Genomic DNA, 7,701 nt, shown 5'->3' with positions numbered 1-7,701 from the left:
GTCAAAGTTCTTCACAATGTAAAAGAATATGTCCGCCGCGAACAGCACCAGAAGTCCGCCGGTTTGGCAAATCGCGAGCGAGCAAAGTTAGCCACAAGCCGGGCAAACCACAAGGCCATCTCTACAAATCACTACTCACATATTCAGGGTGCTTGTAGTGCATCACTCTGACCTTGCGTGATAAATAAATGCAGTATGTTGCCTCTGTGACACCAGCTTCTCGTCTTCAATTCCTTCCACTGGGGGCAGTCACAGTACCGTCCTCCTTGCCCCTCCTCTATTTGTTATGCCACAGGGTCATGTGCATTCTTCGGGGGGATTACACCCCAAAATACATTTTGCTGTTTCTCCTGAGTATGGAAATACCACATGTGAGACTTTTTTGGGAGCCTAGTCGGTTGCCAAAAACCAATGACCGCCTTCAGGCTTTCAAGGATGCAAATCACTAATTTCATTTCCTCACTACCTATCACAGTTTCGGACGCCCTGAAATTTCAAGATTGCACAACCCCAGTGACCCCTTTTTGGAAAGAAGACACCCCAAGCTATTTGCCGAGAGGCATGTTGAGCCCATGGGATATTAAATTTTTTGCTACCAGTTCCTGGAAAATGACAAGAAGGGGTTCATGTTCTTACCCAAAATTGTCACCTAAATTATATGCCATGGGTATATGTGGAATTACATCCCAAAATACATTCTTCTGCTTCGCCTGAGTACAGGGATACCACCTTTTTGGGAACCTGGTCGTGTTCAGGTGCCGAAAATCAATGACTGCCTTCAGGCATTCAAAAGGCGCAATTTTGCTAATTTGACTTCCTCACTACCTTTCACATCTTTGGAAGCTCTGAAATGCCAATATAGCACACCCCCTACCCCCAAATGAGCCCCTTTGTGAAAGTAGACACCCCAAAGATATTGATAAGAGGCATGGTAAGTATTTTGCAGATCTCAATTTTCAAGGTTTTGAAAATTAAAAAAAGAAAAGAAAAAATAAATTGTCGTTTTCTTTTTGCATTTTCTAAAAAAATGTGGCAACAAATGAGATCTGCAAAATACTCACCATGCCTCTTAGCCAATACCTTGGGGTGTCTACATTCTAAAAATAGGTCACTTGAGTGTTTTATTTTAATATCCTGGCATTTCAGGGCCCCCAAAACTGTGACAGGTAGTCAGGAAGTGTAATGAGGAAATACGCCCTTTAAAAGCCTGAGCATGCTTATTGGATTTTGGGCTCCTGTACATGGACAGGCTGCCAAAAAGTCTCTCACATGTGGTATCCCCATACTCAGTAGAAGTAGCAGAATGTGTTTTGTGGTGCAGTTTCACATATACACACGGCATATGTGAGAAATATCTTATTAAATTGACAACTTTGTTAAAGTAAAAAAACGTGTGGCAAAATCTTCCATGCACTCAACATGCCTCTCAGCAAATAGCATGGGGTCTACTTTCCAGGTCATTTGTACTATTAGGGCTTTTCAGGGCTTTTCAGGGCTTCTGAAACTGTGATAGGCAGTCAGGAAGTGTAATGAGGAAATAATGCCCTTTAAAAGCCTGAGGGTGCTTATTGGGTTTTTGGGTCTGGCACATGCTCAGGAGAAGTAGCAGAATGTGTTTTGTGGTGTAATTCCACATATACACATGGCATGTGCGTGAAATATCTTATTAAATAAAACATTTTCATTTTCCAAAAACTTGTGGAAAAAAAAAATTCGTATTAAAAGCTTATACCACACATTACCCACTCTTCTAACCACTTGAAGACCAAGCTTTTTCTGACACTTTTTGTTTAGGTGAAAAATAAATAAAAAATTCTAGAAAATTACTTTAACCACTTGCCGACCGCCTCACGCCGATGTACGTCGGCAGAATGGCACAGGCAGGCATAATCACATACATGTACGTGATTTGCCTCCCGCGGGTCGGGGGCCCGATCGGGCCCCCGCCCGGTGCCTGCGGCGGTCGGTTTTCGTTCGGGAGCGATCCCGGACGAGGGGACGGCCATTCATTCATGGCCACCCCCTCGCGATCGCTCCCGACGAATGGAAATCCCCGGTGACATCACTTCCTCTCCTGTAATGTAAACACAGGAGAGGAAGTGATGTATTCTCTCCTCCGTGTCGGTATTTTTCGTTCCGACACGGAGGAGAGCGGATCAGTGAGTTGCACCAACACATCCCACACACAGTAGAACATGCCAGGCACACTCACACCCCCCCTTTACCCCCCGATCACCCCCCCAATTACCCCTGCCCCCCAGTCACAGTGACACCAATGTCATTTTTTTTTTTTTTTTTTTTTTTTTTGCATTGGTGTCATTTGTGACTGTAATAACTGTTAGGGCAGTTAGGGTTAGCCCCCTTTAGTTCTAATGTACCCCCCTAACCCCCCCAATAAAGGTTTAACCCCGTGATCACCCCCCGTCGCCAGTGTCACTAAGGCTGGGTTCACATTGCAGCGGTTTATGAGAACGAATGTGATTCGCACCGCACTGCAGTGCAAATCACATCCGATCTCTGTGCGATTCGAGTTCAGCCATTCGCCGCACCCGCCGCACCCGCCACACCCGCCGCACCCGCCGCAAATTCGCACGGGACCCTTTTTTTGGCCCGCAGCAGAATCGGATCGCATGGGTGTTCACACCATGCGATCCGAGTTTGCAGATCGCACTGCGATATGCGAACTGATCTGGGGGTGTCAGTAACATTTCACTGACACTCCCAGCAGTTCGCATAGGGCAGTGTGAACTGCCGCCGGGAGGCATGCGATGCGGGAACCCGCCGCGGATTCGCGGCGTTTCCGCATCGCTCCAGTGTGAACCCAGCCTAATAAGCGATCATTTTTCTGATCGCCGTATTAGTGTCACAGGTGACGCTAGTTAGGCAGGTAGGTATTTAGGTTCGCCGCAGCTTTTTATAGCGCTAGGGACCCCCATATACTACCGCATAAAGCCCCCTGATTGCCCCCTAGTTAACCCTTTTCACCAGTGATCACCATATAACTGTTACAGGTGACGCTGGTTGGTTAGTTATTTTTTTATAGTTTCAGGGCACCCGCCATTTATTACCTAATAAAGGTTTAACCCCCTGATCACCCGGCAGGTGTCATTTGTGACTAATAACTGTTAGGGCAGTTAGGGTTAGCCCCCTTTAGTTCTAAGGTACCCCCCTAACCCCCCCAATAAAGGTTTAACCCCGTGATCACCCCCCGTCGCCAGTGTCACTAAGGCTGGGTTCACATTGCAGCGGTTTATGAGAACGGATGTGATTCGCACCGCACTGCAGTGCAAATCACATCCGATCTCTGTGCGATTCGAGTTCAGCTATACAGATAGTATGGCTGAATTCGTGTCGCACCCGCCGCACCCGCCGCAAACTCGCACGGGACCCTTTTTTTGGTCCGCAGCAGAATCGGATCGCATGGGTGTTCACACCATGCGATCCAAGTTTGCAGATCGCACTGCGATATGCGAACTGATCTGGGGGTGTCATTAACATTTCACTGACACTCCCAGCAGTTCGCATAGGGCAGTGTGAACTGCCGCCGGGAGGCATGCGATGCGGGAACCCGCCGCGCATTCGTGGCGTTCCCGCATCGCTCCAGTGTGAACCCAGCCTAATAAGCGATCGTTTTTCTGATCGCTGTATTAGTGTCACAGGTGACGCTAGTTAGGCAGGTAGGTATTTAGGTTCGCCGCAGCTTTTTATAGCGCCAGGGACCCCCATATACTACCGCATAAAGCCCCCTGATTGCCCCCTAGTTAACCCTTTCACCAGTGATCACCATATAACTGTTACAGGTGACGCTGGTTGGTTAGTTATTTTTTTATAGTTTCAGGGCACCCGCCATTTATTACCTAGTCTCACTAGTGTACCCCTAAATTTAGGGGTGTCTACTTTCTAAAATGGGGTCATTTGGGGGGGGGGGGTTTGTGCCATCTTGGCATTTTATGGCCTTCAAAACTGTAACGCCCTTAGAAAGCCTGAAGGCGGTGCTTGGTTTTTGGGGCCCCGTACGCGGCTAGGCTCCCAAAAAGTCCCACATATGTGGTATCCCCGTACTCAGGAGAAGCAGCAGAATTTATTTTGGGGTGTCATTTCACATATGCCCATGGCATGCGTGAGCAATATATCATTTAGTGACAACTTTGTGAAAAAAAAAAAAAGTTTGTAATTTTCCCGCAACTTGTGGCAAAATATAAAATATTCCATGGACTCAACATGCCTCTCAGCAAATAGCTTGGGGTGTCTACTTTCTAAAATGGGGTCATTTGTGGGGGTTTTGTGCCATCTTGGCATTTTATGGCCTTCAAAACTGTAATAGGTAGTGAGAAGTGAACTCAAAAAATTACGCCCTTAGAAAGCCTGAAGGCGGTGCTTGGTTTTCGGGGCCCCGTACGCGGCTAGGCTCCCAAAAAGTCCCACATATGTGGTATCCCCGTACTCAGGAGAAGCAGCAGAATTTATTTTGGGGTGTCATTTCACATATGCCCATGGCATGCATGAGCAATATATCATTTAGTGACAACTTTGTGAAAAAAAAAAAAAAAAAAAAAAAGTTTGTAATTTTCCCGCAACTTGTGGCAAAATATAAAATATTCCATGGACTCAACATGCCTCTCAGCAAATAGCTTGGGGTGTCTACTTTCTAAAATGGGGTCATTTGTGGGGGTTTTGTGCCATCTTGGCATTTTATGGCCTTCAAAACTGTAATAGGTAGTGAGGCGTGAAATCAAAAATTTACGCCCTTAGAAAGCCTGAAGGCGGTGCTTGGTTTTCGGGGCCCTGTACGCGGCTAGGCTCCCAAAAAGTCCCACATATGTGGTATCCCCGTACTCAGGAGAAGCAGCAGAATTTATTTTGGGGTGTCATTTCACATACGCCCATAGCATGTGTGAGCAATATATCATTTAGTGACAACTTTGTGTAAAAAAAAAAAAAAAATTTTTTTTTTGTCATTATTCAATCGCTTGAGGCAAAAAAATAAAATATTCAATGGGCTCAACATGCCTCTTATCAATTTCCTTAGGGGGTCTACTTTCCAAAATGGGGTCATTTGGGGGGGTTTTGTACTGCCCTGTCATTTTAGCACCTCAAGAAATGAGATAGGCAGTCGTAAACTAAAAGCTGCGTAAATTCCAGAAAACGTACCTTAGTTTGTAGATGTGACAACTTTTGCGCAAACCAATAAATATACAATTATTGACTTTTTTTTTACCAAAGACATGTGGCTGAATACATTTTGGCCTAAATGTATGACTAAAATTGAGTTTATTGGATTTTTCTAATAACAAAAAGTAGAAAATATCATTTTTTTTCAAAATTTGCGGTCTTTTTACGTTTATATCGCAAAAAATAAAAATCGCAGAGGCAATCAAATACCATCAAAAGAAAGCTCTATTTGTGGGAAGAAAAGGACGCAAATTTTGTTTGGGTACAACATTGCATGACCGCGCAATTACCAGTTAAAGCAGCGCAGTGCCAAATTGTAAAAAGACCTCTGGTCATTTACCAGCAAAATGGTCCGGTCTGAAAGTGGTTAAACCCCTAAACATTATAATAGGATTTTTATATACAGCTTACCTGTAAAATACTTTTCTTGAGAGTACATCACGGGACACAGGGGCTTCATTACATAGTGGGTTATATAGGCACCTCTGGTGATTGGACACTGGTTAACCCCCAATTAAGGAGAATTCCTCCCTTATATATCCCCTCCCATATGGGAGGCACCTCAGTTTTATAGCAAAGCAATAGGAAACCACGTAAAACCCAAGAGGGACGGGAGCCCTGTGTCCCATGATGTACTATCAAGAAAAGGATTTTACAGGTAAGCTGTATATAAAAATCCCATTTTCTTGATCATACATCACGGGACACAGGAGCTTCATTACATAGTGGGATGTCCCAAAGCAATGCTCAGATTGAGGGGAGGGAGACACAGATCATAATTATAGACCGCCATGGACCGGAGGACCTAAACTGCAGCCTGCAGTACACTGCGCCCAAAGGCGATATCCTCTTGCCCTCTGACATCCACCTGATAGAATCTGGTGAATGTGTGGACTGATGACCAAGTTGCAGCCTTACAGATCTGAGCCAGGGAGGCCTGGTGATGCACTGCCCAAGAAGCACTTACAGCCCTAGTTGAGTGCGCTTTCACTTGAAAAGGAGGGATCTTCCCTTTAACACTATAGGCCTGAGAATTAATCTGTCTAATCCACCTTGAGAGAGTGGATTTTGATGCCGCCTGGCCCTTACTTGGGCCTTCCGGCAAAATAAATAAGCAATCAGTTTTGCTTATCTGAGCAGTTGCCTGAAGATAGATACTGATTGCCCTTACCACATCCAAAGTGTGCAAAGATTCTTCTTCTGCGGACTGTGGGTCCGGAAAAAAGGATGGTAAGACTACATCTTGATTCAGATGGAATCCTGAAACCACCTTAGGCAGAAAGGACCTGTTGGGGATGCCCTACCACCCGGTCCTTATGAATAATTAGATACGGCTCTTTGCTGGAGAGAGCTGCTAGTTCTGACACTCTTCTAGCAGTGGATATGGCTACCAAGAAGAGACAAAGAAAAAGGTCTGGTGTCCCCAGTGACACACTTCCATCCCTGTAATATATAACAAACAACAAAGGATTCGCCCTGGGACTTTAAATGAAGTGGGTACTGTTTCCGCCAGTAAACATAACAGTAGTAAATATAATATATGGTTTATTCAAGTACAATTGTTTACATGGATAAATAACATCAACGGTTGCCAATATAAAATATATAAACAAGGAGTATTGGTACATAAATGTAGAAGTAGTACATGGTACACGGGCATCATACTACCCGACTAGTTTCGTGAGATCCAGCTCGCTCTTCAGGGGTGGATGTGTGTAACAATGTACCTAGGATGAACAAAAATATATATGTTTGTCAATATAGCACAGTATTAGTTATAACAGCGCAGGGTAGGAGGGGTTGTAGGCCCCCCCATACTTACCACTGAGCTTGGCCATGGCTCCAGGTGTGCAGCCTCGAGACGGCAGCAGCGTATGCCTCCCCTGGGAGCTGAGGGGGCAGGATCAAATGGGACCCCAACCAGGGCCAAACGGAGAGCAGGCATGGCAAAGGTGTAGTGATGTATCCCTAGGGTCCTCATTGGTCGATAAAACGTATAGGCTGTGAACATAAGTATGTTTGTCAGGCATCTGAAGTAGTAGAGTAAAATCAATAGATATTGGTATAAAGATATGTATGCATGTATGCATGAATGAAAGGCCTGAGCCAAAAGTTGTAGGGCCATGAAGATGGTTAGAAACCTAGGACAACAGAGGGGTACTGCCAGGTGACAAAAAGAGGGGGGAAAGAAGTGAACTACAATTGTGTGGGTAGTGATGTATCCCTAGGAACCTCATTAGTCCATAAAGCGTATAAGCTATAAACAAATATGCTTATCAGGCATCTAAAGTAGTAAAGTAAGATCAATGAGTATAGGCATAAAGATATGTATATGTGAAAAACAGTGCAGCGCTTACTATGAATAAATGTAACATGTGACTGAATACAATAAAGCAATTGATCAAAAAAAACTTCAGAACTGGTGATTCCAAAATTGAACATCAATAGTAAAAAATATATATATATATATATATTGTGCAATAAACAAAAAATTAAAAATTAATTGGTTGTTAAACCAAAAAAGATGTT

General features: G+C 44.4%; 1 long non-coding RNA gene across 1 annotated transcript; it reads right to left on the bottom strand.

Moving 5' to 3' along the window:
* Positions 1 to 6,700: 6,700 nt before the first annotated feature.
* Positions 6,701 to 7,307, bottom strand: LOC143940045 (uncharacterized). The gene is made up of 2 exons (XR_013263822.1): positions 6,995 to 7,307; positions 6,701 to 6,899 (listed from the first exon to the last, which is right to left on the bottom strand). It is a non-coding gene; the product is annotated as an uncharacterized LOC143940045 (long non-coding RNA).
* Positions 7,308 to 7,701: the final 394 nt, after the last annotated feature.

The sequence above is a fragment of the Lithobates pipiens genome, unplaced genomic scaffold (assembly GCF_037356315.1).
Source record: "Lithobates pipiens isolate NorthernLeopardFrog02 unplaced genomic scaffold, aLitPip1_a1.2 Scaffold_3, whole genome shotgun sequence".
Lineage (NCBI taxonomy): Eukaryota > Metazoa > Chordata > Amphibia > Anura > Ranidae > Lithobates > Lithobates pipiens.
Note: the sequence above shows the minus strand (reverse complement) of the source record. Positions and strands in the feature narration are given on the sequence as shown.